At 43.5% G+C, this 27,539-nt stretch overlaps 1 protein-coding gene across 1 annotated transcript in view; it reads right to left on the bottom strand.

The window, feature by feature from the left end:
- Positions 1 to 423: 423 nt before the first annotated feature.
- Positions 424 to 27,539, bottom strand: part of ptger4b (prostaglandin E receptor 4 (subtype EP4) b) — a 164,012-nt gene continuing 136,896 nt past the window's right edge. Inside the window, exon 3 of the mRNA XM_083670648.1 lies at positions 424 to 437. The gene's annotated coding sequence lies outside the window, so the exon portion shown is untranslated. The remainder of the gene's footprint in view (positions 438 to 27,539) is intronic.

Below are 27,539 nucleotides of genomic sequence, written 5' to 3'. Positions count from 1 at the left end.
AGCTGTTGTTTGTTTTGAGGTGTTTTTGTCTAAAATCTTATCATCAGGAAATTAAATGCATGTTCAATTGGTTTAAATCTGAAGATTATCTTGGCCAGTCAAGAACTTTCAGCTTTTTGGCCCTGAAAAACGGAACACACTGTACCTGACTAACCAGAAACACCTGTCAAGCCAATTTTCCAATACTTTTGGTGCCCTGAAATAGGGGGACTATATACTATGTATAAAAAGGGTTGTAATTTCTAAATGGTGAAACCAATCTGAAATAAGAATATGTTTAATTAAAGCTGAAAAATCTTTACTTTAACCTCATAGTAATTGTTTGATTTCAAATCCAAACTCCAAACAATACTTATGGAGAGCACTGTATTTGTGCCATTATGGTATTTCTGTATTTGCAATCAAGCAAGTAGGTTTTATTTTCTTGTTTACTTGAACTAAGCCTGGACTTCTCTCGGCTCCATCCTTAGAATTGCATTACAGTCATGGCTTGCAAATTACGTTCCTGAAACAATCTTTCATTCCATACTAACCTTGTTGAAACAATATTGTTTTGTGGTGACTCATGATATTCACAGTTGGAGGAGGCTATAGGGGATACATGTAGTATAAAGGTTATCTCTTATACCCTTCCATTATTCTTATCCAGAACTACTTTTGGTTTGGTTGTAGGCCTACTGAAATTAAATGTCAGAACAGCAAATACATCCCTCATTGCTTTTCAACTCAAAGCCATTCAGATACTGTACATCGCTCCCATTCCAAGAATGAAACCTATTGTATTTGCTGAATGTAGAGAGACTCGACCACACACTCTGTCATTAGGCTTCCGCTATAGTCTTTCTCAGATTGACGAGTCCATACATGCCCAGTCATCTGTGTGTTATTGTGCACAAGTTCAGAGAGTAAATATTGTTAATTGCTGTTGCAGAAAATGTGAACGCTTCAATGGAGAGAGAGACTGGGATCAATATACGCTGTGTGTGTGATTATAACTGTCTAGAGACACCCAAGAACAGTATTGATTCACACATGTATGTGGTGTGTGTGTTTGTATGTTGGGGGGTTGGGGGGTGGGTGGGGGGGGCATTGGGGCTCCAAACTGTACAATGAAGACAGCTTAATACAGACACTGAAGCGTTTCAGTATGTACACAGCTTTTTCAGTTAATATGCACTTTTCTTCTGTTTCTTCATGTTTGCGTTGGGTCTTAGTCATCATGATACTCCTGTAGTGTCCAGTAACCAGTTTCGCCAACTGTTTAAAATGTTTTAAAATGACACTGAGAAGAGAAACAACTTCAGGAGTGAAGGATGCAGGGCCTAGGACGAGAGCTTAGAGCTTGCAGTGTTGTGTTACTAAGCTTCTTTTCTCCCTGTGAGTAAATGCAAGCAAAATCCCATAGATTTCCACTATTTGGCCAGCTTCTCTGTCTCTTTCTGAGAGATATGGGAGGCATGGGAAGGGATGGGTGGAGGAAAACAGGGAGGAGGGGTTGAGGAAAGGGTAGAGGGATGTTTTGGATTCTCAGGGATTATGTTATGTTAGATCAGCAACCTAGGCGTGAGAGAGATGGGAGAGAGTAGAGGGGCTGTGGAAGGATACGTTGAGATTCAGTACCCAGGGTAGTGAAGTACCCACTACTTCTCACTACCATTCACAACATAAATAATCACACAGTTCTACCATAGGGAAGAGAGAAGGATGGGCTCTTTTATATACAAGATTTGTGCAATCATCTAACTATTATGAGATCTGGTTTGAGTGGTCATTGTTATTTAATTGCTGTTTATATGAAGGGGTGCAGTTCAGCAAATGAAGGCTACTGATTCACTGTAAACTGTACAATTGTATGCTATTGTATGTCACACAATTTGTTTGTTTGTTCAAAACAAGCATTATGATTTCATGGACAATAACCTCAATATTGTCACGGGTAGGGGAGTTGTTGGGCACAACGACCAGCAGAGTGTTGCCTGTATTGTGTATGACTCTTTTGCCTCTTGCCTCAATGTGAGCCTTTAGTAAGGACATGTCTGCTTTAAAGTCAGACTGAAATGGAAATCACTAAATGATGCTCATAGTAATGCCCTTTATAATTCTGCATTTTCAAAGGGTAAATTTCATATCTAAGTTGTCTCAGAAATAATGTCCCTCGAAGACGTTAATGCTTTGAAGTGGGCCACTTACAGTAGATCTGTTTTTTAAGAATAGTTACATGTGTAAGCAATTCTGATGACTTTATCGTGTTTAAATTTGACCATAGCCTGTTGTAAAGAGCCGATCTTATCAGACCATTCCGGTCATCTTGATAGAGCGAGATCTGCCTGTTTCGACATAGCTTGTTTGCAGAAAGTTGTTTCCTAGGGGACCTTTGCATGTCAAGTACGGTGCCTCCTCCCTCCGATAAAGGACATCTTCTGACCAAGCACAGTGGGTGACCATTATGACCAGGATTCTAACCACACACTGGACTGGAAGTGTGATGCCATCGTTGACCACTCAACTCTATCCTGGGGTGCGGTTCTCTCAAGACTTTTCTCATGTACACTCTCGATGCCTTTCACATCTGTTGTGGAGCGGACTGAAGGGGGAAAATATACATTCTGCCCCAATCTTCAAACGACCCTTCCCCTGATGGCTGTGATCTCTCAGTGGAATTTTACAAGCTCTCAAGAATGTGGTAATGCGGTGGTGTTATCTGAAAAGAATATATAGGTCCCATTGGTTCTCCTTGCAAACAGCTCCTAATTTAAATACTGGTGGTTGAAGTAGGATATAAAAGCAGAATGCGGTGGCTAGGTGTTTGTCTGCCTTGGTGTGCGGTCTCAGTTGAACCTGTGAGTGACCATGTGGCCATCTCCCTCTCTCTCTCTCTCTCTCTCTCTCTCTCTCTCTCTCTCTCTCTCTCTCTCTCTCACACACACACACACACACACACACACACACACACACACACACACCACAATCCTTTTCCCACTCTCCTTTCCGACCTCGCCAAGATATGTTGTCCCTCCACCCCCACCCCCCTCCCGCCATCCTCTCCTTCTGCTCTCTCTGCCTGGGTTGGGCCTGCTGCCCTGGCTGGTGCTAACATTAGCAGCATCTGTTAGTTCCTGTAATCCATCCAGAGTTGAGCCATGCAAGCATCTGCTGCACACTCCTGAGAGGACTAGCACAAGGGAGGGGAGGAGGGAAGAGAGGGAGCAGTGGGATGAAGGATGGGAAGAAAGCAGAGAAGAACACAGAGAAAATAATGTGGGAGCTAAAACATGAGGATGGCTACAGAATGCTGAAAGGGAGGGAGGGAAGAAATTATGTTTTAGAATGTTTCAGTGGCATGATTGTAATCACATTGTATTTCTGAGATAAAGTCTTGATATGGCATAATTCTGATCCCTAACAGATAACCTCGATAAGCCAGGTCATTTGCAAAGCTGGCACACAGAGTGCTCCTCCACTATGAGATGGTTACCGGTGGAGGAAACTGCACTGTGCCCTCCCTCTAGGCCACCGACCCCTGTGGTGAGGCTGTTTGCCATAGCAGCTGTCACGGTCATTACAAGAGGTGGCACAGCCTGCTGCTTGGTCACCCAGGAGAGGCTTTACCTCCTGGAGACTACCAGATTAAGAGCGCTTTAATCTGGAGAGATCTGCTCGAGGAAACAGTTGACACTGTTGGAAAAACAAACTAACAAAAAAAAAACTAACTGAAAGAAATGAGTAGACAGATATAATATCCACAGAGGATGGCACACGCCATGAGGGAGATGGCGGGCACTGTGTAACAAAGCTCAACTCAGAGGGAAGGGACGTGAATCATGCCATGGTTTGATATTGTAGGATATTCGGTGAGTCATCAGCTGCAAAGCTTGAAGCAGGTACTCTGTTGAGTTGAAGAATGCACAGATCCAGCAGTACATCATACAGCACTGATTGTCAGGCTACCGTATGAGGTCAGTGCAAAGGTCGGTTTGTTTTTCTTTCAGTCCTTTCATGATGTCGTCTTTCCATTGTGTTAAGACCTCCAAACTTAAGTCGGTGGGAACTAGATTGTAAGGATGCCTGCGTGTTCATCTGGAGCATCAAATGAGAGAGGAAGTGAAAGAGGGAGGGGCAGATGTAGCGAGAGTGCGAGGACCGTAGAGACAAATCAAAATCCCAATGAGCTTTGAACAAACAACCAGCTCAACAGTTTAAATGTGGTGGATGTACTCTAGTGTATGCTCTCTGCCCTAACATCCGTAATACAGCAGAGCCCAGATCAAAGACAAGACTCTAATCCGGCCCAGTAATCCCAAACACGAGCGTCACCAGCACCACGCAGTACTGTAGCTATAGGACAGCCTACAGATGGTGTCTGTCTGTTAGCGGACACCAGATGATCATTTTAGACTGCTAATGGGTCATGACACTAAACCCTCCCAGGATCCAACCCACTGACAGGGACTGGGAGGAACGTTGGGTGTCATCTACTGGGAGCTATGAGAGGTATAAGACACACACTTCTCCTACTTCAACCAGATTTAACCAAAGCCAGAACGACATGACACTGTCTGTCATGGTGAAAGTGTATTGGGTAATGCAGAGACGGTATTGTCGTCAACCGCCACAAAAGTATTTCAAAAGTTGTGATGAAGTTGTTGCCACGATTGTACGTTCAAAAATGATTACATGAGACGAAAAGAAAAACAGCTCAAGGACAATGTGGAAACTGAGTGAAAATAATTTCCAGAGAAACTTTTGGTTCACAAAGACTTGTTTTGTATTTCAGTTATTCAAGTTTGTATGGCAGATGGCCAAATGTTCTCCGCCTTGCTCACTGACTGCTTTTGAGATTGTTGTAATTCCTTTCAAAAGATACTGTAAATACAAGAAACCTCATTGATGATTGTACCTCTGGAATTGTGATGGACAAATACGTGGTGAAGACATCGCAAGCATACATTTGAGAGCTGAGGTGATTGTGATGATGAATGTTGGTATACTCTATTATAACATTGTATCAATTGATTTTCATGTCCTTTTGCCTTCAATCTTCATTTCCAAAAGCATAATGTCAAGTGGAGGTTTCATGGTCAACATGTCCAATGTAAGATGAAGAGACCAGAATAAAATTGAATAAAGAATAAAAAGTTTAAACTTTTCTCGTTATGCGTCATTGCTAAGTTATAGTTGTGTGTGTGTGTGTGTGTGTGTGTGTGTGTGTGTGTGTGTGTGTGTGTGTACTGTACCTGTGTGCAGTCAGCCTGTTTTCACTCATGTTCTGCACACTGATACAGTGCATTTGGAAAGTATTCAGACCCCTTAACTTTTTCCACATTTTGTTATGTTATAGCCTTATTATAAAATGGATTGATTTTCCTAATCAATCCACACACAATACCCCATAATGACAAAGTGAAATCAGGTTTTTTTAAATGTTTGCTAAAATGAAAAACTGAATTACATTTACATAAGTATTCTGACCCTTTGCTATGACACTCGAAATTGAGCTCAGGTGCATCCTGTTTCCATTGATCATCCTTGAGATGTTTCTACGACTTGATTGAAGTCCACCTGTGGTAAATTCAATTGACTGGACATGATTTGGAACGGCACACACCTGTCTATATAAGATCCCACAGTTGACAGTGCATGTCAGAGCAAAAACCAGGCCATGAGGTTGAAGGAATTCTCTTAGACCTCCGAGACAGGATTGTGCCGAGGCACAGATCTGGGGAAGGGTACAGTATTGAAGGTCCCCAAGAACACAGTAGCCTCCACCATTCTTAAATGGAAGAAGTTTGGAACCACCAAGACTCTTCCTAGAGCTGGCCGCCTGGCCAAACTGAGCAATAGGGGGAGAAGGGCCATCGTCAGGGAGGTGACCAAGAACCCAATGGTCACTCTAACAGAGCTCCAGAGTTCCTCTGTGGAGATGGGAGAACCTTCCAGAAGGACAACCATCTCTGCAGCACTCCACCAATCAGGCCTTTATGGTAGAGTGGCCAGACGGAAGCCACTCCTCAGTAAAAAGCACATGACAGCCCACTTGGAGTTTGCCAAAAGGCTCCTAAAGGACTCTCAGACCATGAGAAACAAGATTCTCTGGTCTGATGAAACCAAGATTGAACTCTTTGGCCTGAATGCCAAGCGTCACGTCTGGAGGAAACCAGGCACCGCTCATCACCTGGCCAATACCATCCCTATGGTGAAGCATGGTGGTGACAGCATCATGCTGTGGGGATGTTTTTCAGCGGCAGGGACTGGGAGACTAGTCAGGATCGAGGGAAAGATGAACGGAGCAAAGTACAGAGAGATCCTTGATGAAAACCTGCTCCAGAGTGCTCAGGACCTGAGACTGGGGCGAAGGTTCACCATGTAAATGTGATATTTCAGTTTTTTATTTTTAATAAATTAAAAACATTTCTAAAGACCTGTTTTGGCTTTGTCATTATGGGGTATTGTGTGTAGATTGATGAGGATTTTTTTTTTTAATCCATTTTAGAATAAGGCTGTAACATAACAAAATGCGGAAAAGTGAAGGGGTCTAAATACTTTCCGAATGCACTGTATGTTTATTTACTGTGTGCTTGTGGGATAAAGAGCTGTGATAAACTGTCAAACACATTTATGGGTTTAAGATGGCTGCTGTAAACTTTACAGCCTCTCATTCAGAGATGCTCCATGGTAGAGAAAGGTGCAATTTCTCTTTTACAATTCCATTAGATTACATCTAATCAAACTCTTATCATCCAATGCAGTACACTGTAATTCAGCTACTGTAATATCAATCCAGCCCATATATACTGTACACACAGAGGGAATGACCTCAGAGGGAATGAAGAGTCTCCTTGGTCAGACCATTTTGACAAAGTAATTTCCTTTCTCTTTTAACACCCTCGTCTTGCAGGCACTCCCAAACACAAATCCTGCCAGACAAAAACTTTGCAGTAATTAGTGTTTGTACGTGGGGATTTTGTTTACCCCATATGTATGTGTCTTCTCAATATGCAACTGTGTGTGTGTGTGTGTGTGTGTGTGTGTGTGTGTGTGTGTGTGTGTGTGTGTGTGTGTGTGTGTGTGTGTGTGTGTAAGCAGGATAAGCAGTTGCATTATTTATATATACTTCATTTTTTGTATTTCTGACCGGCTTCCACACCTTTGTTTCTGGTTTATCACTATTGTCTGACACTCTTAGAGCTATTGTACTTATTTCCTCTTTGCGTGTGTGTGTGTGTGTGTGTGTGTGTGTGTGTGTGTGTGTGTGTGTGTGTGTGTGTGTGTGTGTGTGTGTGTGTGTGTGTGTGTTTATGCACATATGAGCCTGCAGGAAAGAGGGGATTCAGTGTGTCTGTAAGATTAGCTGTACCCAGTTGGCAAGGCATTACAGCAGATAGAGAATTAAGTCTTGAGACCGTTCCCCAAAACCAAGTACTTTAAATATGATGGATTTAACCCATCTACAAAGATGCAGTGCAGTACTAGACACACATACAGACAGTTAGAATTAAACCAACCACTCGCCACCCCACCCCTATCCCAACGCCCCCCCTCCCCTCTATCTGAGGAAGATAGATGGAACCCCCCCCCCTCTATCTGAGGAATCTCAGTGATTAGTTATCTATGGGCTCCTTGTCTCTGGGGAACTGACTGAGCTTTCATTTGATCAGCAACTTTCCATCTCCTTCCTTGCCAGGCACCGTAACACAGAAGGATGATTGAAGGCTTGACAAAGTTCTGTCCGAGGAAAGGGATGATGATCTCAGTGGAACTGCCAGTCAATGATAATGTCATAATGATAAGCTAGAATCAGAGTTAGCTCTGTCTCTTCTAAATGTAACCAGGTTAATATCCAGGATCCAAATGTGAGTCAGTGCTCCAGAGCCAGCTCTCCATCAATCACTCTGTGGGGATCTCCACACAGAGCTGCCTGTCCCCCACCATCAGTCATTCAGAGCCTGCGGGCAGACAGCCCAGGGTCCCAGCCAGCCTAGACAACACCTGTCACCTCCCCGCCTCCCCGCCTCCCTGCCCCTCTGCCAACGTCCAGCAGCCACTCCAGCAGCGACTAGCATCCAGCCTGTGCTCAGCACTGAGAGAGCTGACAGCACGACATATCTCTGAATCAGAGGAGAGGATGAAGAGGAGGCGGGATTGGGGGGTGGGGGAGGAGGAGGAGAGGGGAGGGAGGAGAAGAGGAAATGGAAGGAAGGTGGAGTAAAGAATGAGGAGGAAGGAAAGGAGGAGGAAGAGGGGGATAAAGAGAAATTCAGGAGAAGATGACAAGGAGAAGATTGAAGAAGAGAGAAGAATTGGAGTGATTTGACGCTGGTTGATTTATTGATTGATTGACTGTATCATTTGTTGACTGTCTTGAGATGTACAGATTAATGATTTCTCAAGGTCACATGTCATTTCTACCTAATGAAAAAACACTAGTCCCATTGATGAGATGCGATACACACCCCATACATATGATCTAGTGCATGAATGACTTGACCATGAAAGCCTTATCTTGGGAAAAATAGAAAAAATGCTACAAAAAAGGATTTACCCCAAACCAAATGTGCCAAATGCCAAGTGTTTTCAACATCCCTAGCTTCAAATCCAACGCAGGTGTCTAATCAGTGGTTTATGTACTATGGAAGATAATCCCTGCTGATCGCATCTCAACACTAAATCAAACACTAAATGTAAACCAAAAGTTTTCCCTAGACAGTTGGTGCTTCTGTTCACCCAGTTTTTCTTTCCAATCACTGAGCTGTCTCTGGTAACAACTGAAACAAGGTGAAAAAGGAACGATGCCTTCGTGCTGACTGCATCTCTCTCAGGGAGAGACAGGAACTGTCAGAAACAGTTATCAGAAACATTCAAAATGGCCAACCAAAAAAACCAACCAATAATTTGGAGCTTTTTTTTTTTTTATTGCAAACTTTCTCCCCACTCCCCCTTTGCTGGGTGTTCATATTTGTCAGCCTGCTGTTGCTCTCCTTCCGAGGGATTTCTGGCCTAATCCGTCCGCTGCATGCCCAAGCATTACCTTATCGACTTTATCAATAACAGTAAAGCATCGCCAGGGCAACAGGGCTGTGCTGCAGACTAGGGGTTAGGGGTGGCTGAGAGCCAAACGACTGTAGTAGACAATAATTACTCCACCTCTCACACAAAGAGCCTGGCATGTGGAGGTGTGGAGGCTGGACACACACAGACTCACAGACAGACAGACAGACAGACAGACAGACAGACAGACAGACAGACAGACAGACAGACAGACAGACAGACAGACAGACAGACAGACAGACACAAACACACACACACACACACACACACACACACACACACACACACACACACACACACACACACACACACACACACACACACACAAAGACACATTGTGTAATGGGAAAGCGAGGAAATAAAGGCAATAAAGTACAATAGGTCTAAGAGAGTGAGTAGTGATGGACCAGACAAATAGATGTGGAAAAAACACCAAAATTATGATAATGCAACTGCTTATCGAACAACCTCCCTGTGCCCATCAGAGAGAAAGAGATGCAAAATAACATTAGAGAGGGAAATGGGCAGAGTCAGAACTAAGAGAAGGACATTGACTAATCGCCCTACCAGCCTGATGTCTTCTTGTACAGGACCTAAAGACACAACACAATCATCAGCACACACACAATGAGTCTACAAATCGAAACAATTCTGTGTGCAGGCCTTAATTCTATCCATCTGTGGAGGTTATACAGGGCTTCCCAGCAGGACAGAAGAGATTGTGTTTTGTGCCTTCTGGTACTTACCTCATTAAATTCAACACCATTGGGAACTACCTGGTACTAAATGACACACAGAAATAGCAATTGTAATAAATATATGCAATTATCAGATATTGACGTCTTAATAAGTGTTGTCTTAGCTACTGAAACGGCTTGGTGGTTAGTCTTCTCCATAGAACTAGGACAGAGGGGGTTGTTGTCCATAGTGCTGATTATGTTGGTGTAGTTGTGGTTGGTGTCCATGGTTCTGATTGTATTAGTGTAGTTGTGGTTGGTGTCCATGGTTCTGACTGTGTTGGTGTAGTTGTGGTTGGTGTCCTGGTGTACATTGTGTTAGTGTAGTTGTGGTTGGTGTCCCGGTGCGCATTGTGTTAGTGTAGTTGTGATTGGTGTCCATGGTTCTGATTGTGTTAGTGTAGTATTGCTGGCTTTCCATGGTGCTTGATATGATTTTCTAGTGGTGAAAACCTCTTCCCCATGGGTGATGACTTGAACCAATCAAAAAGCTTGGCTGTTCGCTGACTGGTTTATGTTCATCAATCAAAGCCAATTCCTTCACGGGGGTCAAGTGGCCTGTCATTAGTCTCTGACTGTCTTACATTTGATTGACAAACATGATTGACACAGAAAGCAATTTGAGTTATGGTAATTGCTACTGGTAACAGAGCAGTCAGTTGTACAATTCAATACTCTGAAGAAAAAAAGTAATCTCTGTCCACACAATTTTCAAGATTGTTTTTTTTCACAAACAAGCTGTGTGTAGTGAACTGGTGCCCAATAAATAAAATCCTCTACTGACAGTTTGCTTTTGACAGTTTATTTCTAAAACAAGACAATCAAAAACATATATTTTAATATGAAGCAGCTGTAGAGAGGATGACTGTATTAACCCATACAAAGACCTGAAAAGGCAGACCATAGAAAACAGGTACATAGATTAAGACACCTTTTGTCTGAACAACTCTGAAGTTCTTAAATCAGGGTGGGGAGCTGGTAACCAAGCATGCAGATGAATAAATTAGGTCTTTCTATCAATGTAAGGATCACTGCCATAAATTGATTTACTAGCTGTGTCACATCCGTGATGCATTGCCTACACGGTTCCACTTATAACATCGATGAAATTGGTTTGAGGAAATGGGTATTAAATTTATGACTCAATAACAAGGGACCTCTATTCATATTGGCTTGTGATCTATTGCCTGCTCATGATCGCTTTTGCTTCAAATAAAGCATGAACATACACTGCTATGACTGAAAAAACAAATATGGAAGTGATAACAAGACTTGCTCCGACTTCATGCTGTGTGTGTTTACACAAAACTTATTTTTCTGACTGGCTGAATTACCATGGACTAATTGTATGACTGATATATTTTGAGTCGTTTCGGGTCGGCTGGCAGGCTTCAACTAATTTGAACATTAATATCAGTTTAATCATTAGGAGTCAATGAAGGGCTGTAGTCTGCTATTGAGTGGGGGCATCATGATGACACAAAGAGAAAGAAATGCAGAGGTATTAATTCCTCATTTCCTAACCTCATTTCCTAACCTCATTTCCAAGTCCAGAGGAGGGGACAATATGAGTGATGTGAATTGACTTGATGGTACAGTACTGTTACTGCATTCATGAGAGTTGGTATGGACAGGATACTTGAGTATCTGTGAACTTAGGCTAGACACTTGCCTGAGAGAGAGAGAGAGAGAGAGAGAGAGAGAGAGAGAGAGAATGAGAGAGAGAGGAGGGGAAGAGTAGAAAGAGGGGAGAGGTAGCGGGTGACAGGGGCAGATGAGGAAAAGATGGAGAGAAGGAGAAAAGGAGGAAAGGAGGAGAGATGGAGGGCATGCATGCTACATGTTGTAGGGTGGATGTATGGATAACCTCTGGGAGATATTACACACTCTTTGTTTGTGTTCCCATATGAATTAGAGCACTTTACTGTTTTTAAAGCCTTTGGAAAACAACAAAGAGACTTTAAAGCCTATTTGAGAGATGAGAGCGGAAGACAAGCTTGGAAAAGGGAGCAGGAGAGAGAACTACAAAGGATCCAGTGGGTTGGAGAGAGTGGAGAAAACAAACCATGTATGAAGGTGGAAGAAAAGACATATACAGCGCCAGCGCTGCTCTTCTCCAATGATGTGGATGATCTATGTAAATATGACTGCAGCATATTTCAGACCCAGAGGAACTCATTTTAGCAGATGACAAGAGCTCACATACCATTAGCTTGATTTGACAAGAAAAAACAGGAGATCCACACAGATGCTTAAGCTATGACAAACCTTTCATCTTTTAGTGTGGAGATCTACCTTCTCATAAAGAGTGTATTACGCACTGTTACAGTAATCCTTGTGCAGAGTGTACATAAATAAACTACTGTTGCTATTCCTCTGATTGACGAGGAATGGGATTCTCATGGATCCACTGAGAAACGACTGTCCCTGAAATAAAACTCTTATATAATAAAACAACAATATCCATCTATTACTGTCCCACCATAAATATGATGAAAAATACATCCTGTGCTTGTGGTCTAAAACATCTGTACGTACTGTACCACTAATCTATGCTGTAGAGCCATACCACGTGAATTTGGATTATGATATTATATTATATGTTATGTCCAAATCATTGGACCTCTTTGGACCATTTCGTCATAATCATAATTTTACATTCTGGCCCTTAAAGCCTTTGAGAACCAAAACATGTTTTTGTAAATTTAAGCATAGCTATGTGTTGATACAATTACCAAGCTCATACAAATGAACAATCATAAAGGACCCAGCTGTCGCAGCACATCAGTGATATATCTCACTGTCGCTCTGGAGCCCAGCCCAGACTTCCCAAACTTTGAGGAAACTGTTGAATTTAAGGAGGTCCCTGTACAAGCTAAAAGTCCACTGGAAAACCACAGTACTGCTGTCTTTATCAATACTCAGGCGTACAATATATGCTGCAATTCATAATTCATAAAGATCATGTTAAATCAGTTTCCGTGAATGTAATTTCGATGCCTTCTGGGGTGTTCTTACATTACCTCACTGTGGGATCCTGTTAACTTTTACCCGTTTTCATTTTCACCTTTTGATTTACAATTACCATCTAATCAAATATGTAATGGTATAATGTCTCTCCACCATACAGACACCTGCCTTTCCCCATTTGGTCTCTCTGTTGAACAAGTAGAATACATCTGTATTGTACAGAGAGATGAGAGGACAATGACTTTGAGGATAAAGGACAATCTATCGGTTGATGATTGAGTGTATTCGTGAGGAAATGAAAAGAGAGACTCCCCTGAGTAGCTGTATGAGTACGATATTGATTTTGTCAGCGGTGAGACACGGCTGGCTTTCTGTACTTTTGTGAATAATAGATTCAACCCTTTTGTGGTCTCAATAAGAAACCAAATCCCTACACAAAGAAGTTGATGCTCTGTTTGGCTGCTCCCCTCCCTGGCAGTGCCCACACAGTGCCCACTAGGCTGCAACAGAGAGACACTGTGTGGTCACTGTCAAGAAAACACACAGTGCCGTCTGGAGTTGGGTCTTTGCCCTCTTCCATCATGAGGGGTTCTGTGTCATAGGGGTTCTGTGTAAGCACAACAGCAATCCGGGTTTTGTATCTCGTTCATCAAGACTCTCTCCCCCCTAGTGTCTATGGGGCAGGGGCGTAATGTAAACTGAAGGGCATCCGGTCAGGCTGTGATAGCCCATATCCTCTATCTCTCTGTACTCTCCTAGAACAGTGTCGAGTGCCTCTGTAATGCTGAGGACACCAGCCTCCCTGGTGACTCCCTATCATGTCGGCTGTGCTCAAGAAGAGCATCAAAGAAGAGCACAAAGCCCCGTGTCCCTTAATGCTGGTCCTATTTAAAGACTTGTCAAGCTGTCTGACTTTCAGCAGACCACAGCATGGAAAGAGGAAGGGAAAAAACGTTGTTTGGCGAAAAATGAAATACACAGGGAAGATGAAACTATTGCACAATCTGGGCTGCAGTGTGATACAGTGAAATGAAAATGCTACAAAGGATTAAATGGTGTGAAAGTCCATGACTACAACAGCAGGCTAAGTATTTGCACACAATTCCTCAGCAAGGTCAATTCTTTGTATCTTTGTGTGCTACTGTATATATCTTTTCTTAAATATCTCATCAATAGTGGTGAGGACATTGTCTTCCTCCTCAGTGTAAATGGACATCTGAGCATCATGAAAAATTAGTAGCAGCATAAAAGACTGCTTCATGATTGTTTTAAGACATGGGGACATGGAGAAGGACAAATGAGGAGATTAAGAAGGCAGGAACAAACTGGAATGAAATCAAGAAATACAGCCAGAAACAGAGTCCACTGGAAATGCACTGTGAAGGCACTTTGCTCCCCCAGGAGCTTAGAGGAAAAAGTAAAGTAAGTCAAGTCATTATTATTTTAGTAACAAAATGTATAAAGCGATTATATATGGATATATCTCATAATTACTATGTTCCTGTGCACCACCAGTGTCGACGACTAAGAGAGAAGCAGAGGTCAGGGAACTGGGGCTTCGGCTCTCTTTGTACGGGAGCAACGAGGCAGGGAATCTAACCCAATAACGTCTTCATTTCAGCAGACTTCCCCTAATCATTGCCTCCGCAAGCACTTCCAACGGGGCACTTTATGATGACACGGCAAAAAAACACAAATTACTGCTTGTACCGCACTGACCCCTGTTGTTTACATCCGTCTCCTTATTATTCACAGCAATTAATCTATGAAGCTTTGGAGAATAGTGCACCCGCTTCTGGCTGGAAGCTGAAGATGAGGCAGACAGAAAGGGAGTGTGAATGAGAGAGTGAAGAAGAGAAGAGAGAGAGAGAGAGAGAGAGAGAGAGAGAGAGAGAGAGAGAGAGAGAGGGAGAGAGAGAGAGAGAGAGAGACAGAGAGACAGAGAGAGAGACAGAGAGAGAGAGAGAGAGAGAGAGAGAGAGAGACAGAGAGAGAGAGAGAGAGAGAGAGAGAGAGACAGAGAAGAGAGAGAGAGAGAGAGAGAGAGAGAGAGAAGGGAAAGAGAAGGAGAGAGCTGTGGCAGACTTTGGGAGAGTATGCCAAGTGCTGACTGTGCTTTCCATCATCCCTGCGCCGAGACAGCACCTGAGAGAACACTACGATATAGATGACTAAACTCTGCATACATTACTATAATGCAAAATACACACTTCCTCTAATGCGGTAGCAAAATGGGTCTCCCATTATTTTTCAATGAATTAACTCTGCTTACTGAGAGCAATTGAGAGTCATCATGCTTCTCTTCAATAGCAGTTACCTTTAATGTAAAGGAACAGTATGTGCAATGGAACATGTGCAATGGATTGTAGGCATACAGTACAGGAATGCTAAGAAACACAAAGCCCTTCAGTCACTTCTGCTAGGCTGTCCTCTCACACGCCAATCTACAGTCCTAAGGTCCAGCTAGTGAGTCTAACACACTAAATGAGTAATACAGTGCTTCTGGGGGGGTTACTGGCCACTGGGGTCAAAGTGTGTATTGCAGTAGTGTGGAAGCATAAACAGGGCCCCAAGTACAGATGCCGGACTTATGCCAATCATTACTAATCTATTTTGCAGCCCTGCATTCCTCTATTATAGCTGAGTTATTCAGAGGGTAGAGAGATAATAAAAAAAAGATTATGAAAACACACACAAGCGCACGCACACGCACACGCACACGCACACGCACACGCACACGCAAACACACACACACACACACACACACAACACACACACACACACACACACACACACACACACACACACACACACACACACACACACACACACACCAAAGAACCCAAGATAGATCAAAGTCAGCCTTGTCACCCCAAAACAAACCAATGAAGACATGACTAGAGACAGAACTCCAGTGGAATAGAACTGAGAGGGTAATTCAAACAATGAATAAGAAAAGCTGTCATCAGGCAAACGACCCCATGGTCACACAGCAAGGCTAGAAAAACAAAAAGACAAGTGAAGTGCTGGCCCACTCAACTCGACCCAACTCAACCTATCCTTGAGATATCAAAAACAAAGTAATACTACAATTCTCTTCACTATGAATATGGAAAATATGGTAATATGAAAAGACACCCCTCACTTCAAGCAGGCTTTCAGCTGTCTGAGAAGCCAAAACACTTTAAATGTAACTCTCTCCTTTGGATATTCTGAAAATGTAGCATGTATTTTGTTTCAGTCCTGACTAACAGTACTTTGAAGTTGCATTTCATCTCAACGCAATACAGAGCTGTCTATTCACAAATAAAAATGATGCAAATATGATAAAATGCTTCACTCTCACAATGAAAAACAAACACTTCTTAGTTTAAGGCCACAATTTCAGAATAATTATCATTAGACACATCAACCGAAGGATATTGTCCATGTGAAATCACACTACCTTCTAATGTCAGCGATGGTTATATATCTCTGCTTAATTGCACTTTTAATTTCTTTTGATCAGCATGCTTCGAGATGAGTGCTTTTTAATCGTGACACCCAATTTGTATAATTCTTCCCCTTAATCTCGCAAGATTAGTTGAGAACCACTTTGATTCCAGTTGAGTGTTTTGTTCTTTTGAAAAAGGAATTTTTAATCACAACCGCTGAGATGCTTTAATGGCAATCTAATAATGGCACTATTTTTCTCTAACATATCACAGCCAGGGTCTTTTGTCAACATAATTAAGTGTGGCTCTATTATGACTATTATGTCAAGGCCTGTGAAACCACAATCTAGCCAGTCTGACAGTTCTACCGAGTTTAATGGTTTGTCCACAGATACATATTAAAAAGTCAAACATTACACCAGGATCGATGGCCTTCAGCACACTGTGTGGCTGAGCAGAGGCTTGTCCTGCTGTTGAGGAGTATCACTTGTCTTCAGATTCAACAATGTGCTGCTGTCACTACCCAATCTCACTCCATTCCTCTCTGAGTGGGTCTTGGTGTGATATCTGTGTGTAATCATAGACATAACAGTCCATAGATCCTGTCTCTGTAATGATTCCATAGGATCTCTAGTACCCCTGTCCACATCCATACATGTTTGTCCATTCCTCTACCTCCAGCTAGTTGGGGAGTTTGACTAATGATACAGACTGACATGCACACCGTTTATATAACGCAAATATGATATTTGCATTGAATATTGCCTTTGCGGGTTCAACATGAGGTCAATCCAGAAAAGTACTTGTTTTAATGATGTTTACTTATTCATGCTTCGCCCTCTCTGATGCTAAATGCATAATCAGGGTGATGAACTTGATGGCATGGTGGTTGAACACGGACAAACACATTCTATGGTATAATTACTCTCCCAACAAGACCATTAGTGCACAAAAATAACCAGATGCAACAGCACTGTCTCCTATGAATTCTAATAACTTGTGTGGTTGAGACACATATTTTCAGAGTTGGTGGGAGGAGCAATCTCAGTGGATCCCTGGCCTTGCTAAACGGGGATAAGGTGACATGATGGGTGGAAGACAGGATCAAGTCTGCCCTCCAGCCAGTTAGTCACGCTCGCACACACACACACACACACACACACACACACACACGCACACACACACACACACACACACACACACACACACACGCACACACACACGCACACACGCACACACACACACACACACACACACACACACACGCACACACACACACACACACGCACACACACACGCACACACGCACACACACACACACACACACACACACACACACACACACACACACACACACACACACACACACAGATGGCTCCTCAGGTGACAAGTAGGCAGTCTGGTAGGAGGGTGCCAAACCTTCTCTTTAAGTTAAGTGGCTTTACAGGCATGGTGACAGTGAGCTGAGCTTACTGGGGTTATCTCCAAACTCTCCAGAGTTGGCTCATCTCTTAACTCCTGAGCCAAGCTCAGAGCTTGATCATAGATCCTCTGACCTGCTGATGACACCTGGTCTACAGGACTGGTCTCAAACCACCTGTCCAACACCCTCAACACATGCATCATAATCACACCTCCACACTGTGGAAATGGAAACAACAACAACAACAACGACAACATCATCTAAATGTATCTGTGAAAACACCATACTAGACACTCTAGTTACAATCAAATGTTATATCAACAGGAAGTTGATGCCATACTGAGGAAAGACAGTTTTCTCTTTTTTTTTTGTAAATATTTTCTTCCATCAGGGTCTGGTTGTCATCGCGAGCTCCTGGTTACCATAGTGTTACTACACACTACACACTAGTCAGCACAGTGCAAGACATTATGTAGAATATCTCCATACATTTCCTTGACCACCTTTCAGCCAAGTAGGGCATAACTGGACACCCCAGGTGTGGGAAACTGACAGGAGTAGAAATAGTTAGATATTAATGATACAGTATATAACTTTTTTTTTTTTCTCATGGAAGTGATAGTGGTGGTGGTGGTGGTGGTGGTGGTGGTGGTGGCGGTGCGTTGAGAGCGGGGTTGACAGCGTCCTCATATGGGATGCTAATGTATTCTGGGTGAAAGCGCAGTGTGCACCTCATTAGTAACCCTCAGTCTGATGGAGGTGACGGGGCGGCTGCCATTCACACTCTCTCTCTCTGCTAATTATCCAAGGTGTGCACCCAGAAACCTGTTCCCAAGAAACCTGTTCCCAAGAAACCTGTTCCCAAGAAACCTGTTTCCAAAAAAATAGTTCAAGTTAAAGTGCAGGCAAGAGGTATTGTTTTTTTAGTTTCTTTGCCTAAATGAGCTTTCAAGTAAGTTGAATAAACGTTTCAGCATTGGGTAAATTGTGTATCCAAGTGATTTTCTTTTGTTGCAGATCAGGGAATAACTAATGTAAACTAATGTAAATCACATGTACAATGCAGCGGTAATTGTATTTCTATTCTATCACAGCCTGAACAGCCTGTGAACATTAGCTGGTGAAGATGAAGGACTTGCCCATGCTTGTTTGGGGAGGGTGAAAGAGGAGAAACTTATCGACATGGAGAACATTATGGAAACGGTTAAGATCGGGTCACAGGCTTGGTCTATTCACATCTCAGACGATTTAATCGGACCCAATCAGACATCTACTGAATCTGGATCAACCCAGTAGGCAACCAGACAATGATCTCTGATTAGATTGTGGATAGTCATCAGGACTGTCGGGCACCCGCGAATATGTATCACAGTACCTCCCTCCTACAGCCTTTCTGTAGTGGTGGGTGCTGTCCATGGTACTGAATGTGTTGGTTTTGTAATGGGTGTTATCCATAATAATTGTCAACTAAACTCAACTAAACTAAACAAAACACATGAAGTACCAATGTGTTGGTTTTATAATTGGTGCTGTCCCTGGGACTGGATGTGTTAGTACAATAGTGGGTGTTGTCTTGCTGATTATTGAAACACAGGTTCACGTGAAAAAATGCTAACCGATACATCCGGAAGTAAAATGATGACATGTTTAATTCAGTTGGAGTACATCACAGCTTATTATCTCCACTCCAGTCCTGTCTGCTTGTCTACAGAGAGAGGGATTACAAACAGAATGTGGAGTGACTGAACATGAGTGTAGATTAATGTTTTATCACATTCTCTTGAGCAGCAAGGAGGAGGTGGAATAAAGGAGACCCCCCCCCAGCCTGTGACACGTCTGTGAGCAGGGGGACAAGCTGCCCGAGCGAATGAAACTTGTGTGCTCGGCCAAGGGGAAAAAGAAGCTGGAGGTAAACCAATTGTGTGACGGCACAGACAGTTGAGGCAGTCAGAAAGTGCTTGATGAGGCGTGATGGGCCTTAATTACAATCTCATCAGGCAGCGGTTGTCTCGAGCGGCGATTGGAGGGCCACTTGTGTTCCAGGCAGATCCATTCAGGTGCATTCTAAGGAGGGCTGGACAAGGCTGTTCACGCACAGGAGGGGTCGTTGTGTGTGATTAAGGAGGTACTGAGGCACAGAGTCCATGGTCGTGCATTCACACTAGCCAGCAAAAACACAAATGTGTCACAGAATCTATATACAGGTATATGTGCGTTCGATTAATAGGAGATGTAAATGTATAACTGTGAGCTTATATTGTATAAAAAGGTACCGTATATATATACGTTCAGCTTCGCATGCACACGCACACACACGCGCACACGCACACACACACACACACACACACACACACACACACACACACACACACACACACAAGCATAACAAAACCCACACACTGGTGTGCGTGCAAAGCTGAATCTATATACAGTACCCAGAGCACCACCGCCCCTTCTACCTCTGTTAAGGTAATGAAATCAGCAGGCCGGGATGTGGGCTCTCTATAATCATGTTCCATCATCCTGTCTCATCGACTGCTGGGCCTGGATCATGTAGCTCTGTCTGTCTGCCTGTCTGTCTGTCTATCTGTCTGTCTGTCTGTCTGTCTGTCTGTCTGTCTGCCTGTCTGTCTGTCCAGCCTCTCACTGGGCCTGAAAGGAGATGCCTTTGATCAGAGCCCAAGACGTAGCAATTCCTCTAGTGGAATGTGGCCAGACTCCCAAAGGGGGCTGCAGGCTTTTAGAACAGTACTCTTCTGCAATAGCCTCCACTATCAAGTGGGAAAGGCACTGTTTGGATAATGCCTTACCCTGTGCGGGGTTGGCCAGGAGCTGCTTGGAGCGTGTCCCTCCTTGGCGACTGACATACGCTACTGTGGACGTGTTGTCCCACCTATCCAGGACATGATGTCCCCGCGGGAATGGATAAGTGCCTGAGGGCTAGAAACATTCTAGAGCTCCAGAACGTTGATAGGGACCATGCTTATAGAGGCTTACCATATGCCTTTCACTGAACTTCCTTTGTGATCTGCCCCCCATCCCTGTAGTGGCACATGTCGTCACAACTTTGCGTGAGAGGACTCTCCCTTTGGGACATCCTTTCAGGAAGGTTGAGTGGTCTCTCCAACACTGTAGTGCCGTCTGGAACACAGAGGAGACAAGCACACATCTGTGCCGATGCAGAGAAGGATCTAGGCGGAGTGCTATGACACATCGCTGGAGGTCTTACATGAAAAGGAGGCCAAGCAGGACTACATCGTCGCAATGAGTTAGCCTGCAAAGTACGCAAACGAGTCAACCCACTAGCTAGCAACGACACTCACGAGGCGCCCGAAGGGCACGAGAGAAAGCAGCTCGGCTGGTGACTAATTCAATCTCTTGTTGGCGAACCAAACTAGCGAGAACTTCGCTCGGTAAGCCTGAATCAGCAGGATTCCTGTGAGGAAGAATAAGCAACCTAAAGCTGTTAACTTTCCAGTGGAACAGTTAAGCTAGGCAGCTAGGTTCTATCGGAAAACTGCAGAGATGGTTGTGAATAAGCAAGTGAAGAGCTTAAAGAATGAAATGGGAGTGCGACGCAGTAGCCCTTATAGTCTAGACTGGGCAGGCTCAAATTACTCCTGGCCTCTTCCAATAATAATAATAACAATAATATATGCCATTTAGCTGACCATTTTATCCAAAGCGACTTACATTGCAGTGATTGAATACATTTTTCAGTATATATGGTGCCAGTGGGAATTGAACCCCCAACCTAAGCGTTGTTAGCACCATGCTCTACCAACTCAGCCATAGAGAATAGGGTTTCAGTGAATAGGGAACACAGCAGTGCATACGTCAAAGTGAGATGTCGAACTGAGCTCACTGAAAGAGAACTTGAACCTTATCCTGAAGGATAATACACAGTATAGACAGCAATGGGACATAGGAACAGAACACAGGTTTGAGCTCAACTCTCAACTCTTCCTATCGGGCTCTTGGTGTATTTGGTATTATGCAGGTACTGTTGTTTCCTTGGTGCTGTAAACCTTATGAAGTGTTATGGAGGTGATGGTGAGCGGGTAACAGGACGAGAGACTGTCAGAGTTTGTCATAAATACAGCCCTGAAGAGCTTTTAGGGGGTATTCATGATGATGAAGGAGTTGTTAATCTCAACAGAGATTCTTTTTTTGTTTTTTTTGCAAAGCTCTGATGAATAACTCTCGAAATAGTCATGAAAACCAACACCCACAGGAATGTGAGAGATGTGTGTGTGTGTGTGATCAGATACCTATTATTGTATCGTGTGTTGGTGGAGATGTATTATACAGTGCACTGCTAGGAGGCAGCATGTAATGAGCCTTGATGAAACTTAATAACAGTATTGTAAGGTGTTCAGCATCCTATTTCACTGTGACAGAGGGGCCTGTCTCTTAAAGATCCATTTGCCAATGGATACCCAGGTTGGGCTTTGTGTTTAATGAGAGCAGTCATGACTGAGGATCCAAGAATAACCACCAGCTCCCCCCCCCCCCGCCTACACACACACACACACACACACACACACACACACACGCACACACAACATTACCTCTGCACACAGACACCACTCAACCCCCCCCCCCCCCCCCCCCGCCCCCCCCAACACACACACACACACACACACGCACACATCCAGAGCTTCCTATATTGAAGCGTGACAGGAGCCTGATTTATTCTGTTACAGAGATAAGACTGATGGAGCTTTGGGTCATTGTGGGGCCACTCCAGGTTGACTGAAGAGGGAAGTTGACGTTTCATATGTCAGCGTCTCCAGTATTTCTCATCACTTCTCATCAGTGAAAGGGGAGAGTAGGGGTGGCCTCACAATATACATCACAGCATGTTTTTTTTCTGTCTCTGTGAGGTCAGGTTGCTCTTTATACCCCTCGGAAAAGTCTTAGAGTAGTCTACAATTACTAATTTATCCTTTGTTTACCACATTCTGTGGTAAAAAAAAAAACATTCTGAAAAAAAAAAAACATAACAAAAAAGTGTGAAATATGACACCTCCTGGTGTTGCTAAGTGAGAGATTCAAGGTAAGACAATGTCAAGAGGTAGGTAACCAGGTAATAGAATACACAACTTGACTGGACTGGAGACAGGTGGTACAATCAGGAAAAGGCTCTTTATTAGATAATAAAAAAATCGGAAATATTTCTATCACAACACTACCGCATTACCAGTGCAATTAGGCAGTCCTGATGGTAAAAGAAGTCTCTTCCTGTCACAGTTCACGTGTATCCTCTGTCTCGCCGCTTCGTGATGATGTTGCGTCATGATGTCCTCAGGTCCGGTGGCGTAGAGACGTCAGCGTTAGACGGTGTTCCCGACAACTCTGGCAAGGAACACAAACAAACATAATGAGAGGCTATGATGATCAATAAGGTGGAACTCATTCACTCACGCACTGGACTTTAGGTCATTTAATCTGTCATCATGGTCAATTTTTGCAGATGATACGCAACTTTACGTTGTAATGAAACCTGGCATGCCACTGACTGTCTTGGAGCCCAGTGTGACATTAAATTATGGATGGAAAATAACTTCCTCCTCCTTAACTCTGCTAAAACTGAATTGTTGGTCATTGGCCCATGAAATCCGAGGTTGAATTGGTGCTCAATTCAGAGGGATGTCTAGTTTCCCCAAAAAACACAGTCAAAAATCTTGGTATTATCATTGACTCTGACCTTACGTTGCCCGCTCACATTAAGAACACGCAGAATAGCTTATTTCTACTTACAAAATATTGCGAAAATAAGAAATTCCCTTTCACTACAGGGTGCTGAAAAATGGATTCAGCCAGACTGCTCACCAAAACGGACCAGAATATGGAAGCATATCACCCCTGTTCTATTATTATTGCATTGGCTACCGATAAACCAGCGCACAGACTTCAAGGTCTTGCTTTTAACATCTAAAGCCCTTAACGGTCTCACACCTCTGTATTTAGCATATCTGATCAACTCCTCCCAACCCACTCACACCCTCAGATGAAAAGATGCTGGATTGCGTGTCGTCCCCTGCATCAAAAAGAAAACAGCTGGAAAATCAATCCATTCTTATCAAGCACCACTTCTGTGGAGTAGCCTGTCTGCCCTTGTTAGGGGGTCAGCGACAATTACCACTTTTAAGACTTTTTAGAGATGCACACAGCTGCCCTTAGCAAGTCCCATTCACCAGGTCAAGATTATTTCAGGGAGGGAGGACGTGAAAGGGATTGGCAACATCTGTCTCAGTATATATAGTCCATGCCAACTGCAGTTCATGCAGTTCAATTTCACATGGTTTTTACCATGTAAGGGTAAAGTGAATGGTAATCCATACGTGACGCCCTCGTAAATAGCGAATGATAATAAATAACAAGACATGCAGTCTCTAGTAACGATGCGTCAGTGCCCCTTATGACACATGCTGTCAAAGACACACAATCCAACTGATGTGGAGATATCCATCCCTCCACCCTGAACAAAGACATCACTGAATGGCCTTCATCTACAGCACATATCAACACACAGCTTCGTCATAGTAGTCCTGACTCAGAACCAACCCTTGACAAACAGCATTTGTAGTGCTAGACTTATTCTGACAAACTGTAGTTCATGCCATGGTAAACCCACACAATTGACTGGTTTATTCTCACTTAAAGTTTATACAACAGTTATTTCGACATCTAATCTCACACTAAGTCGTGGGTAAACAACTGGCCAATGGGTGAGAAATTAGTAGTCCTCTCATGGACCATTTCACAGTGGATCCCAGGCGTAGCTAAAGTAGGCATCCTAATACAGAGAGCTGGACTAGGCTTTAAAACCCTGCTATAAACTTTAACGATCCCTCACCTCTGCAAAATCATTACCTTGTCAATCAATGGTAGCCCAAGGTGAGTCTGCTGTTTTTGATTCAAAATACCTTACAGGGGACAGGTCTGTGTATGAGTGTGTGCATGAGTGTGTGCATGTCTGCGTGTGTGTGTGTGTGTCTTTGTGTCTGTGTGCGTGCGTGCGTGTGTGTGTGTGTCTGTGTGTGTCTTTGTGTCTTTGTGTGTCTGTGTGCGTGCGTGTGTGTGTGCGTACTTGTGTGTCTGTGTGTGTCTGCGTGTGTCTGCGTGCGTGCGTATGTGTGTGTGTGTGTGTCTGTGTGTGTTTTTGTGTGTCTGTGTGCGCGTCTGTGTGCGTGCGTGTGTGCGTGCATGCTTGTGTGTCTGTGTGTGTCTTTGTGTGTCTGCGTGCGTGCGTATGTGTGTGTGTGTGTGTGTGTGTCTGTGTGTGTTTTTGTGTGTCTGTGTGTGTGAGTGATGAGTGATGTGAGGGCTATTTGAAAGCACCAGCTTTTATTTCTCTTTTCACAGAGTGACTCCTGTCAAGGACACTGAAACCCACTCATGCACAATAAACACCATTATTTATTTACTGTTGTTTAATGAGGAGAGTAAGGATAAACCTTGCTCTCATTCACACTAACACATAAGTTAGAATGGAGGGCTGTTAGACACTGACAACACTGATCCATAACCTTCCAACTTCTTCCTTCAGGGCGCTAGTGAGTAAACAAGGCCTCCGAAATGGAACCTCACTGGAAAGGAAAGGGCTCACCACTCCCAAGCCCGGAGGCAGAGGCACACAGATAGGAGGGAAAATGGTTTATTTTGCCTTATAAAAATAATATTTCATTGTGAACAACAACACGTTTCATTGTGCTCAAGGAAAGGCTAGTCCAAACATTAGTATACAACTTAATATGCACATTGTCGGCATCCTGGATACACTGTCAAAAAGCATCTCCATAAAGACAACTTCTCAGATTTACTTACATTTATTTGTGAATTTTACAATATTTTTGAATGGTTTTGGTTGGTCCTAGGGTCGTTAAATTTGCTCACCACATGGAGGACAATTGGAAGGTTCAAATCATGCAAAAAAACTTTGGAGGTAGAAGGTTTTTCCAGGACAGTGATGATAGGACCCTTTTGCTGTGGGTGTCCACGAGGGCTTGCATGGAGAAAATGTCAGAATGTACGCAGCCAATTCTCAGCCTGGTAATTACCCTTGAAAATGCCAAAGGCCCCATAACATACAGTACAACACCAGTCATAGTGCAGTGCTGGTGAAACATGGTTGAGCCGGTCCATACATTGTGTTTGCTAACATATAATGGTGTGGGGAATGTTTTCTTGGCACACTATGGGTCTGTTAATACCAATCAATCATTGCTTGAATGCCACAGCCTATTTGAGTGTTAGGCTGACCATGTGCATCCCTTCATGGCCATAATTTACCCATCTTCTAATGGCTACTTCCAGCATGATAATGCACCATGTCACAAAGCAAAAGTCATCTCAAACTGGTTTCATGAACATGACAATGAGTTTAGTGCTGTTCAGTGGCGTTCCCAGTCACCGGATCTGAATCCAATAGCACACCTTTGGGATGTGGTACAATGGGAGATTCACAGCTTGAAAGTGCACCTGAAAAATCTGCAGGAATTGTGTGATCCAATCATGTCATCATGGACCAGAATCTCAAAGGAATTTTTCCAACATCTTGTGGAATCAATGCCACGAAGAATTGAGGCTGTTTTGAGAGCAAAAGGAGGCCATACCCTGTATTAGTATAGTGTTCCTAATAAAGTTAAGTGAGCTCCATTGGTTATATCCATGTTTTTGGAGTGTGAATGTCTGTAAAGGGGGGATATTGAGTATAAAGTATGTGTTTGAGAAATAAAGAGAGAGAGAGAGAGAGAGAGAGAGAGAGAGAGAGAGAGAGAGAGAGAAAAGTAAAGAGAGATGCGTGTTAGTAAATGAGATCGAGAGAGACAGCATTATAATCACAAAAACACCCTCTTTAGCAGTGAAGAAAAGGAAGGTCTATTCAAGAGCTCTTGGTCATAACTTTGTACTGCATAATATCATTATATGAAACTGACACATCAACAAAGAAACTGACATATCAACTCTAAGTGGCTGTGTTCTTCCATAAAGAAAGGATGGTAATATGGCTGGGTGTAGGGCGCCACCCTGCACATCTGCTGAGCAACTGAGAGGAAGTCAGGAGAGGAGATGACCACTCTGGGAGACTGCAGGAAAATTACCCAGCGTGCTCATCACCGGCACACTGCCGGCTCCTTTTAATGACCCACGAGCCACTTTACATGCTGTTACACTCTCCTCCTCAAAACACTGGCCCACTCACTGGTAATGAGAATGATGGTGGAGGGAGGGTGAGAGGAGGAGAGAGAGAGAGAGAGAGAGGGAGAGAGAGAGAGAGAAAGAAGAGATGCGTGTTAGTAAATGATTATGAAAAAATAAAGAGTGAGATGCACTGAACGAGGAGATAGTTAGGATGAGAAAGGGCTTGAGAGCTTTCTGGAGACTGATATCCCCTGCTATAAAGGACAGGGAGAGAGAGAGAGAGAAGGATAGAGAGGAGGTGGAAGAGAGGAGCAGCTGGTTGATTGCCGAGGACAGATGTGAGGAGATGAGATGGAGGGCCTTGAGGAACAGATGCTGTCTGGAGAATAAGAGAGAGAGAAAGAGAGAGAGAGAGAGAGAATAGCATCCTCTGTCAGAAATCTATCCATCTTTCTCCCTCTCTCTACATCTCTGTCCATCTTCTTAAATCTTTAAGCCTCTTTCCCTCCCACTTTCTCCGTCTCTCCCACTCTCTCCATCTCTTCCTCTTCCCCTGCTGTTTTGCAGCGTTGCATCACTACAGGTGCATCAGGGAATTGTTCTGTCTCTCTCTCTCCCTCTCTGTTTTACTCTTGGTCTCTCTCTCTCCACCTGTTCTCCTCACTCCTTCTCCCTCCATTCAGCACAGATCAGATACATTGACTGGAGTTTTAGTTTTATGTTCAGTGATGCAGGATATCCTCCACACATGTCAATCAAAGCAATTTGCCCTGCTGATTC

Source organism: Argentina silus (assembly GCF_951799395.1).
Source record: "Argentina silus genome assembly, chromosome: 5".
NCBI classification, from domain to species: domain Eukaryota; kingdom Metazoa; phylum Chordata; class Actinopteri; order Argentiniformes; family Argentinidae; genus Argentina; species Argentina silus.
The sequence above is the reverse complement of the archived record's forward strand: the minus strand, read 5'-3'. Positions and strand labels throughout refer to the sequence as shown.